This window comes from Macaca mulatta, chromosome 8 (assembly GCF_049350105.2).
Source record: "Macaca mulatta isolate MMU2019108-1 chromosome 8, T2T-MMU8v2.0, whole genome shotgun sequence".
NCBI lineage: Eukaryota > Metazoa > Chordata > Mammalia > Primates > Cercopithecidae > Macaca > Macaca mulatta.
Window position 1 is genome coordinate 115,227,793 of NC_133413.1, and position 12,466 is coordinate 115,240,258.

Consider the following 12,466-nt stretch of genomic DNA (forward strand, 5'->3'; position numbering starts at 1 on the left):
AAATCATTCTGTTACTATGATACATGCATGCAAATGTTCATTGCAGCACTATTTACAATAGCAAAGACATGGAATCAACTGAAATGCCCATCTATGATAGACTGGTTAAAGAAAATGTGGTACGTATATACCATGAGATACTATGCAGGCATAAAAAGGAATGCAATGATGTCCTTTGCAGGGACATGAATGGAGCTGGAAGTCATTATTCTCAGCAAACTAATGCTGGAACAGAAAACCAAACATCACATGTTCTCACTTATAAGTGGGAGCTGAACAATGAGAACCGATGGATACAGAGAGGGCAACAACACACACTGGGGCCTATTGGGAGTGGGGGTTGAGGGAGGGAGAGCATTAGGAAAAAGAGCTAATGCATACTTGGCTTAATACCTAGGTGATGGGTTGAAAGGTGCAGCAAACCACCATGGCACATGTTTACCTATGTAACAAACCTGCACATTCTGCATATGTACCCCATAACTTTAAAATTAAAAAAATGTAAGTTAAAAAAAAAGAACTCAACAAAGAGAACTTCTTTCAGGATGAGTCTACTGGCACACCACACTTTGGTCTTTCTTCCCATATGCTCCTGTAACTTGGGGCGAGGTTTAGAAACTCTGCCACAGTGCCTCCATCCTCATTAAATCTAAGATGGCACTGTGTAACCCTTCCTCAAGATATCCTCACATTCCACACTCAATCACTAGTTGAGTCCTCTGTCTCTCCAAGAACTTGGAATGGCTGCAGTAGCCTCCTGTCTGGCTTCTCTGCTTCTGCTTCCCATGCCTCTCTACAGTGCTCTTCACAGAATAGCTAGAGTCACCATTCTACAACTGAGCCCATTAGAGCATGCCTCCACTTCTGTCTCACCCTCACTTCCCACTCTTTTTTAGCTTGCACTCTGTGCTCAACTATGATCTCCCTTTATTTCATTGAGCAAAAATTTACTGGGTCCTCACCTTGTAGTAAGGCACAAATTATCCCTATCATGAAAACTCTGCAACTTCTTACCTTCATGCCCCCAACACAGTTTTTCTTCTAATTCTTTCCTATTTCAATAGGACTTTAATCTTCAAGTCTCAGATTAGTTGTTTGTCCTGAGTTAAGTATCCTTGTTATGTGTTCCATGGGTGTTCTATTCATTCTTTATTTCTGGAAGTACACGTATTGCATATTTAATAAGGTGCTTTAAAGTGCTGATTTGTTGTAATACTGCTGATCTCTGAAATAATTTCTAATGTATAGCTATAGCTACATAACCACTCATTCCAGTATGTGGATATATTGTCATGCTCTGAATGCTATTGTTTGCTTTAAAACAATGAAAACCGGAAAGGCAGACTGCACTGCACTATGGATTCTTGGCTAATGAAATTTAGCACCTCATGCCACATATGCTTCCAGCCAACAAGTGCTCTGCTGCTATATCCCAAATAAAGTGTGTTCTGCAATGCAGGCTGTTCATTTTGGCCTGACCTCCCTTTCCACCATTTATTTCATGCCTGGGAAACAGCCTTGACTTATAACAGTAACGAAAGGTGTGCAGGTGAAATGAAAATTTTACGTTAGTTGGAGGACTTCTCTTTTGACGTTTTGCAGATCATGCACCTCCATGCAGCCTGGGAGCATTGACCAATAACTATATCAAAGGCAGTTGAAATTAATATGGGTGAAGCCATGGCATGTCTTCAAATGATTTAAAGAGTGATGCAGAATAATTGCCAATATACCATGCCTGGAGTGCATTTCCTTAGGAACTTTACTGAAATGACACTATGCAGAAATGATCCACGTAATGCTCTCATTTATAGGATCACAACTCCCATTTCAGTAGGAATCTGCATTGAATCATCTCTTGGTTATGCCTTTCTCCTACAAGTTCAAAAGCTGGGACCTCTCATGGCTCATATAAATAAATATTTATAGAATGAAAGACCAGGTAAGTCACATCCCCAGTACCTGTGGTGATCTTGAGGACCCTTATCTGTCCAGTGTCCTCTGGTCATGTCAGTACCATTGATCACAAAAAATGTTTATAATTCTGAGTCTTCAATTTCATTGCACCAGGATATAAAACAGTCATGAATAGATCCTACAAATACACCTTTGGTTCTAAGTTTACTTTATTCTTAGGATACTACCAAGAGAACCTGAGTCACAGCAACAGTGGATTCTGCATCAGCACCATTATCAGGTTATTATCTAAAACCTCAGATCCCCCATCCATGAATCTCTCTTCCTTTGTGAGGTCCTGTGGAGGCTCACATATCCCGTGGCCCTTACCTTTCTCCTCTGAAGCTGATGTTGAGGTAATTGAGTGTAGTGGTTGTGGCAGATCACATTATTGGTCCCAATTTTTCCATCTTTTCTAATAAAATTATATGTTTATGGCCTCATGATGATGGTCTGTCTCTTGGCTCTGGGCTCAGACATGTGAAGTGCTTCAGCCTATGGGTGTTAGCAACTGGGATATTGAAAGAAAAGAGGGATTTTCTGTGCGTGTGTCCAGATTTCCCTGGGCTATAAGAATGCCTGTCGTATTAGATCAGGGGCTCAATCTACTCAGTATGACCTCATCTTAACTGATTATATCTGCGATAACCCTGTTTTCAAATAAGGTCACATTTTGAGGTACTGGGGGTCAGAACTCCAACATAGGAATTTTGAAGGGAACACAAGTCAACTGTCAACACTGCATGTTCAAAGTACCCTGAGAGGAGGTGCATGTGAAGGCAACTTACACTAACAACACATATAAAACTCGAATCCTCACTCTTCGAATGTGAGGTCCTTTCATTGGCCTTTCTTCCTTCTCTTCCCTTTATCCCTCTTTCTTTTCTTCTTCTACTCTCTCCTTTGTTTTCTCTTTCTCTCCTCCTCCTTTGTTTTTTTTCCCTCTTATTCTTCCTCAATACTCTCTAGTTGTATTATGTTTTATTGTTTATATAGCACTATTTCAAAAACTTACATTATATCATTGGGGTCTTCAGCAAAACCCTGTGACTAGGCAGGTGGGTATATTTTCTCCATTTAACATAAAAGAGGTTCCTGCTGGTTAATTGACTTCTCTAAAGCTACCCTATTAGTGACTGTCAGAGGAGCCAGATTTCTAACTCCCATCCAAAGTTCATTCTATTTCACTACATTCTTTGATTTGAAAAAGACTTTGCCCATAAGGGACCAGAGATACTGGAACCCTCAATACCTAGATAGACATCCACAAAGCAAAATGATGTGCTCTCCATTCTGTCCTCCCCGTTCCTATGGACAAAGTTTATAGCAAGTGGTAGGAAGAGATTGTAACAGGAACTTCCAAAGATTTAACCAAAGGGTTAAAAAAAGTGAAAAGACTTTTTAGAGCACAGGGAAGAAACCTTTTCCCAGTAAATCTGATGATATGTCTGTAATTAAGTCAAATAGGTTAAAGGCTTGTTATGCTAGCATTAACACGTAATTCATCCATTGAATTACAATGAGATTCATGTAAGGATTACACGTAAAATTCCATGTAATGAGATGTATTCATCATCAAAAGCTTTTTGCCCTTTAAGAAAATGTTACAATAATTATCCCATGAACGTGAAAAGTCAATAGAGGTGAAAATGCATGTCTTTTTATACCATCATTGTGATTGTATTTATATTGGCAAGGCCTAACCCTGCTGACATTTAACTTTCCAGGGAGAGAACCCGGGCTGCTCTCTCTCCTCTCATCTCACCCTTTCCTCTTGGGCCATCCAAGAGATGCTCTTTGCCCTCCATCTCATCTCCTCTACCAGAGATACAGAAGCAAGAATCTTGTTTCCCAACTTACAAAACAGATAAGTTGGAATGTGATTACTCACTTTGCAAAAGGATTCACTAGAGAATTCCTTTAAAAACTCTTCCTTTTAAAAATTGCAATGTTTCTTAAAGTGAGGACTCAGTGGTATTTAGGATAAGGCCTTTAAAGATTATTATGCCTTTAGTGTAAATTCAAATTTGTGTAAAAGTGTATTCTAGATTTATTGGTATAAAATATTATAACCCTTTCAGGATGCTTATATAGAATTCAGTGATTTAAAAGTAGAGGTGAGTTTGGAGAAAGCTGCAACGTAGCCATTTAAAGAGTTGGGCTGTACATATAAAATATTATAATTCAGAAATAGTAAGTTCTTTGCCCATATGTTCAGAGCTATAAAAAGGGCAACTAAATGGCATCAGACAATGATTTGTGAGTCCACTGAAAAGTTTGGCTGTCCTTAGAATATGTATCTATATCTATATATGTTGAATTTTGAAACATTCAACTTTTGTGTTTTATCCAAGAAAAAATGAAAGTATTAAAAGGTAAGTATAGATATGTTAAATTCGTGTTGCGTGAAAGGAGAGAAGAACATTGGATGTGTTAAATCCAACATGTTAAAGGCCAGACTTAATAACATACAGGGAGGTTATTGGTATTTCAGCACTAGGTTCTGACTTCTCCAACATTAGCCACCATATGAATATGGTTAGGTTGGCTAGGACCATTGACATATTCCATGAAAAAACCAGCAGAAGCAGTCGAGGTTATTTTATTTTTCTTATGTTCATAAATGGTTTTAGGCAAGATCTTCCCATCAAAGTGAAAAATTTCAAGTAACTTTGTGTAAATATACAAAATATTTCACAGCAGGAAAATAGCATTGAGGAAGAATTTGTCTTTTAAAAAAATGCACACATGTCTTGTTTAGAACATTCAATGTGGGATTTAAATTAGTTGTTTGAGCCATAAATTATCTTTTACCTATGGCTGCTTAAGAAAATATCTGTCACTCACAGGCTTTTGCTTTCAGTCATGCATAATAAAGAAGAGTGTCATCTGGAGTATTAGAATCTAATTTGATGTGTATCTTTAATGTATGTGATGTCTTAATTTTGTGTGGGTCAGCAGGTACTTTTTACTGAGACTGCTATTATCTGGGGTAAATTCTCTAGTGTTCTTTCTGTACAGTCTAGTTTCTTTTATGTAAAAGAGATAAGTCTTTATAATACTTTTATTTTCAGTACATGGAAGCTGATAGAAGATCTTATATTCGTAAGAATCAGAGTAGCCATTGCCAGAGCTCACAAAGTCAGTTCTGAAGACTGAGGACAGTTGGCTGCCACTCTCTGTTTTCACAGAAGTTCCTTGAAGAAACTACAGAGTTAGCAATGTGCCTGTAACTAAAATAGTAGGTCCAGTAGCCACAGACTTTGTGAAGAACCATTGATATTCTTCTCTATTTAGCTGATTTTCTTCTCCAATAGTCTTTTTTTTTTTTATAGGAGAGAAGGAATGACTTATTTTTTAAAAAGAAATCTTCAGTCCAAACTTTACCTCCTTCCCCATCACAATTTGGTCAGTATTCACTAATTCACCCATTGATATCTCATTTATTCATTCAGCAAATATTTAATGTCTTGTGGCCATGCATCAGACATTTTTCTTGGTCCAGTAAGGAATATAAAGAATAAAGATGAATCACAGCCCCAGTTTTTTATTTTGCTTACAATATAATGAGACAATAAATCAGATGGTTAAATAATCATAATGCAAGGTGAAAATGTGATCAGATTCATAACAGCAGTTCAAACAAAATTAAGTATAGAGTTTTGGAGGGGATGGGAATTTCCATCCAGTTTCCAGGGAATTAGGAGCAGCTTTATGAAGAACATGGAATGTGAATTAAGATAGTTGGATTTCTATGAATAGACAGGAAAAGCATATTCTAGTAGACAAATAGCAATAACAATGGCATGAAATATCTGAAAATGGATACTATTCTTGGGAAATATTGAACGATTCAACTTGCTTGTATTGGTAAATGTGAGGAGCCATTAAATGCCCTGAAGAGATTGCAATTTGTTTAGTAGGAAATGGTGTATCACTGACAGTTTTAGAACATAATCATGCCATGATCAGGGTAATAGCTAAAGGAAGATTTATCTGGATAGAAATGGCATGGTTGGTGACTTGATGTATGTAGGGTGGGGAGAAGTGTTGAGATGAAAACCTAGAGCTTAAAAAGATGCCAACATTTTGAGCCTAGGGCACTGAGAGGATAAAAATCATCATTAATTAAAATGGTGAAATTAGTTAGAAGATGGAACTGGGGCTAAGAGAAAGATGATGAGTTGAGTTTGAGAATTTCTTAGCTCATTTATTCATTCAGAAACCTCCCTAAGCACCTCCTAGACAGATACCCTTTAAATAATTATTTAAAATGTGTCAGGAAAGGATATGTAAAACTGGTGTTTTTGCAGCTCTAATGGACTGCTAAAACCTTTTTAAAAAATTGTTTTTAGTAAATTTGGGGAACTTTGTTATAAGATTATGGTCTTCTTTCTCTTTTGGTGTTAGGGTGTTATATTAAGTGACAATGATACAACCAGGTAGCTTTAAAATATTTTTAAATTATTATAAGTTCATAACAGTTGAATATATTTCTGGGGTACATATTGTGTTTTGATACAGGCCTACAATGTGTAATGATCAAATCTGGGTAATTGGCGTATCCATCCCCTTAAGCATTTATCTTTCTTTGTATTAGGAACATTCTAATTCCACTCTTTTAATTATTTTAAAATATACATTATTAACTATAGTCACCCTATTGTGCTACTGAATACTAGACATTATTCATTCTATCTAACTGTATTTTTGTACCCATCAACCATCCCCACTTTATTCCCTATCTTGATAACCTTCTGAACCTCTGGCAACCATCATTCTACTCTCTATTTCCATGAGTTCAACTTTTTAAAGTTACCACATATGAGCGAGAACATATGATATTTATTTGTCTGTGCCTGGCTTATTTCACTTAACATAATGGCCTCCAGTTCCATCCATGTTGTTACAAATGACAGGATCTCTTTTTTTATAGCTGAATAGTGTTCCATTGTGTATATACACCTCATTTTCTTTATCCATTCATCCATTGATGGACATAGGTTGATTGTATATCTTAGCTATTGTGAATACTACAATAAACATATAAGTGCAGCTATCTCTTTGATATGCTAATTTCCTTGCTTTTGGATTTATACTCAGCAGTGGGATTGTTGGAACATATGGTAGTTTTATATTTAGTTTTTTGAGGAATCTCCATACTATTCTATATAGTTCTGTACTAATTCACATTCCTAGAAGTGTACAAATGTTCTCCTTTCTCCATTTCTTCACCAGCACTCATTATTTCCTGTCTTTTGGATAAGAGCCATTTTAAATTTCCTGTCTTTTGGATAAGAGTCATTTTAACTGGATTGAGATGACACCTCATTGTAGCTTTATTTGTGGTTCTCTGCTAATTAGTTATGTTGAGCATTTTTTCACATGTCTGTTTGCCATTTGTATGTCTTCTTTTGTGGAATGTCTATTCAGATTATTATTTTTTTGCCCATATCTGTTGTGAGATAGCAGAGTTCCCAAATAGTCTTCACCCAGCTTCCCCTAATGTTAATATCTTACATGGTACATTTGTCATGGTCTACATTCCATCTTGGGGTCCCCTGATAATCTGCTTACATTAAAAAAATTTCTGTAGAGTAAGATACATTCTTTGTGGCATATATTTCTATGGATTTTAACAAATGCATAATGTTATATATTTACCAATGCAGTACCATACAGGATGTTTCCATGGCCCCCCTGAATTCTTTCACGCTATCCCTTTGTAGTCAACCCCTCTCCAACACTTTATCCCTGTCTAACACTCATCTGATTTCTATCCCTTTAGATTTGCCTTTTGAAGAATTTCATATGAATGGAATAATTCATTAATAGCCTTTTGATTTTGGCATCTTTCACTTTGAAAAATGCATTTAAGATTTATTTATGTTGTTGCATAGATCAATGGTTTGCTTCTTTTTATTTTTAAGTAGAGAAATAGAGACTGTGTGTGGATATAACACTGTTTATCCATTCTCCCATTGAAGGACATCTGGGTTGTTTCCAGTTTTAGGGGGTTGTGAATAAAGCTGCTATAAATACTCTCACAGGTTTTTGTGTGAATGTATACTTTCAATTACTTGAGTAAATATGTGTGAGTGAGATTGCAGTTTGTATAATATTATACATTCTAATACTAGCTATACTATCATTCTTATAAGTATATAGTGATAGTTCATTGTGGTTTAATTTTGCATTTATCTAATTACCAATGATTCTGAGTAACTTTTTATATGCCTTTTGGCCCTCTGCATCTCGTCTTTGGTTAAGTGTATATTTATATCTTTTGCCCATTTTTAAAATTAGATTTTCTTGTGGTTGAATTTTGAGAGATTTTTGTATATTCTAGATACAAGTCCTTTGTCAGATATGTTTTGCAAAGATTTTGTCATACTCTGTGGCTTTTAAAAACTTTTCTTAAGATTGTCTTTTAAAGAGAAATCATTTCAACATTGTATAAAATTTTATTTATCATGTTTTCATTTTATAGCTGGTGTTTTTGATGTTGTATCTCAATATTTTTTGCCTATCTCAAGATCACATGGATTTTCCATGTTTTTTTCTAGAAGTTTGCAAAAGGAATCATTCTCCAAGAAAACATGCCAAATTAAATGTGCATTCACATAACAAAAGAGTTTTAAAATAACTGAAAGAAAAAATATATCTGAATGGTAAAAGTTTAAAAATCCACAATTATTCTTGGAGACACTAACACCCTTTTACAGTAATTGAAAAAAACAAATAGGTAGAAAATCAAGAAGGATGTGGATAACCCAAGCAGCACTATTAACCTGTTTGTTCTGATACTCATTCTAGAAGACTATCCAACAACAGGAGAATACTCATTCTTCTCAAATGCATGTGGAAAATTCATCAAGATAGACTGTATTCTGGATTATATAATTAAAAATAAGTATGTTCTTGGACTTACTGGAGTTAAACTGGAAACCAATTAAAGTTATTTGAAAATCTTCCAATATTTGGAAATTAAACCACCTATTTCTAAATAATGCATGAAATAAAGAGAAAGTCACCAGGGAAATAAAAAATATTTTTAACTGAAACAAATAAGAGATGGAACAAATAGAATATAGCTCTTGGATACTCCCTTCTGGTTTTTGTCCCTCTCCACCCTTAATTTTTTTTTTGTCTTTGTGTTTCAATTTGGGTGATCTGTATAGATCTAACAAAATTTACTTATTTGTTGGTTGTGTGGAGCCTGCTAATCAGCTCATTGAATGCATTCTTCAACTTTGTTACTGTGTTTTACATTCCTAGCATTTCTATTGATTCTTTTTATCACTCTGCTGAAATTAACCATCTGATTTTACATGTGGTTTACCTTTTCCATTAGATCTTTTAACACATTAATCATAGTGATTTTAAATAACCTCCAGGGAATTCTTATATCTGTGTCATATCTAAGTCTGCTTCAGATAATTGTTTTGTCTTGTGGGAGTTTGTTGTTGTTGTTTTGTTTTACCTTTTGTATATTTTGTCATTTTCTGTTGAAAGCCAGCCATCGTATGTAGTAGGAAAGACTGAGGTAAATAGTTTTTATGCTTTGAGATCAATACTCTTTACCATCTTCTAGGCCATTAGTGTGGAGATTAGTGTTAATGTAGTCAGGAATTGGGCTCTTTTCAACTCTCTTAAGTCTCTGAGCTGAGATTGATGTCTCTTACCCCCCCCCTTTTTTTTTTAAATATAATACAAGATATTTTAAATCTGATGTCCATTGGTATTCAAGAAATCTTTAGAGCCTTTGAAATTGGTGTAAAATTTTGTGTGAATTTATAAGTTCTTCATTGGTCCATGATTTAAAGCAATGATTAATAATGATTAAAAATACCCTTCCTTTATAAAATCTTGAAATATTCACCCTACCATCATCACCATTACCTAATGCTATCAAACACCCCAATCTTAAATTGCTACTGCATGTTCTTTGCCAAATTCTAGTAAAAATGAAGAATGAGGATGAATTTGGAAATAATTAGGTCTGTGGATTCCCAACCACAAATTTCAGGAATGTCTGCTGTACCATTTATTAATTGCAAAAATAACAAATCTGTAACCCCTATACAATGTAGGCACCACATGGGTCACAGCTACTTATCACTTGCCTATTTGAAGGGTTGGTTGCTGGAACTAATCCAAAAACAATAGATAAGTGATGACTCCTCCTAGGACTCTTTCAGAAGATAAAGTTAAGGGAATTCTTGATACCTATGAGCTATAACTTTGCTTTTATAATGAAAGTTGTAGGAAAATATAATTTTCTTTGCCAAAATTGATATACAATATGTCAAAATTATTTGCTGTATAATGTGAGATGGTTTTTAGAGTACTTAACTGAAATTTTTGGGAGAAAATTTTTGTATTTTGTAAATTGTTAACCACTTTCTGATTTGTTTTCCTTTTGAGAGGTAGGGATTACTACTTCTCTGTGAGCATTTTTGCTTTTTTATTTTTGAATAATTTAATGACTTTTGTGTTTAAGAAATTATACCAAGAAAAGGAGAGGGTTATTTGGTACCAGCCTAATGCAATATTTTTATTACTTGCTGGGTGATCATGAGGATATGCCTCTGTTATGGGCTAAATTGTGTCCCTCCCACCCACAACTGCCCCACCAAATTCATGTTCCATTGCTAGTGCCTGATACTACTGGATTTGGATAGAGGAAATTAAGGTAAAATGAGGTCATATGGGTGGGCCCTAATCCAATGTGTGTCCTTATAAGAAGAGGAAATTAGGATGCAGATGCACAGAGGGAAGAATGACTATGTGAGGACAGAGCAGAAAGGCAGCCATCTGCAGGCCATGGAGTGAGGCCTCAGAAGAAACCAAATCTGCTGACACCTTGATCTTAGACTCCTATCATACAGAATTTTGAGAAAATAAATTTTCGTTGCTTAAGCTACCCAGCCTGTGGTATTTCATTATGGCAACCCTAGCAAACTAATGCAGCCTTAAATGTCATCTTGCTACCCTGTTTCATTAATCGTTTTAAGAGAAATATAATCTTTAAAAGATATTGACAATATTATTGACATTACTGATAGTCAATATTCATTTTTCAGCTTGTATTGCATAATATGATTCTCCTTGTGTTTATTTTCTTTACGGGAACATGTATGTAATTGTATCTAGCCACTTGGTTTTCGAGGGAGATCTCTGTAAAATGACCACAACATGCATTAACGTTTTTAAAGAAAACTTCATCTCAAATGAGAGAAATGCACACTCTGGTAAGCTCTGAGAATAAGGTCATACATTACACAGATATTTTGAAGCTGAAATTACTTTAATCTGGTACATTGTCAGTATTTCACAATATTTGTGGCAGTATTGTGAAATTTATAGAGCATTGTAGTACCTGTCCAGGGTTAAAATGTTTACAGCATATACATACTGGGCATTCATTGACTTTTCTATAAATGATGTATCATTGATTCATAAAATTAAACCACTAAAAAGACATAGTGATGCAGTAGGGTGTAGAGGCCAATAGCATATACTTTGATGATGGCACGAACTGGGTTTGAGTCCTGGTTCTGCCACTTGTATGACTTTTGCACATGGTATTAATAGCTTTTAAGCCTCAGTTTCTCATCTGCAAAATGGAGATTATTATACAGCATTGTGAAGCTCAGTAAGATAATGTATTGTAAGTACTTGGCTTAAGTACTTGGCCAGTTATAGGTGTTTAATAATTATTAGCTATCATTATCATCATGAACAGCAGCAGTGTTAATAAATGCTGAAAAAGTGTTAACCCATAGGAAAACAGAGGAAAATGTCAGAGACGACCTCAGTTGCATAATTAACCAGCATTATCAGGTTAGGCTTTTATAAACACAGCATCAGCATTAAACTTGATACCTTTAATTTTCATGGCTCAGTAGAGGAAAATTAAGTTATAAGAACGTATTCCTCAACTGACATCCTTAAACCAAGCTTTCATGGAAACTTTTTATTTCCTTTCAGGAAGAAGCAGCCTGCTCAATATCTGCATAGATCTCTATTGCAATGAAAATTGTCAAGGGTGAGTACATTTAAAACATTATAGAAAAATAATGGTTATAATATTAATTTGTTCTATCTTTTATAGGACAAGTAAAATATATGGTCATGACAATAAATGCCACACCTATAATTACGTCTCTGGGTAGGTGGATAGGAAAAGATATAACTAAAAATTGTCTTACTTATAGTCAATCTAAGGGTGTCTAATCAGGATACTGTACTTTCTGTTAAACAGGATGTTGTGAACCCGATAACATGAATGGTTTCTAAGGTGGGATATTTAATTACACAGGAAATATTTACAAGAGAAATATGCATCCCAGTATCTTCTCTTCCTTATTGAATGGGTCATGATCTAGGGGACCATACACTGGGCATTTTAATTTAACTCTTCATTTACCTTTTTGCTCAGGATGTCATTGAATGACATAATTTACATATCACCACTGACAGAAATGGTGTTTCAATCTCAGCTACT

General features: G+C 35.1%; 1 long non-coding RNA gene across 1 annotated transcript in view; it reads left to right on the forward strand.

The window, feature by feature from the left end:
* LOC144330544 (uncharacterized) overlaps positions 1–12,466 on the forward strand; it is a 252,050-nt gene that overhangs the window by 175,404 nt on the left and 64,180 nt on the right. Inside the window, exon 2 of the long non-coding RNA XR_013396842.1 lies at positions 11,950–12,007. This is a non-coding gene — a long non-coding RNA (uncharacterized LOC144330544). The remainder of the gene's footprint in view (positions 1–11,949; positions 12,008–12,466) is intronic.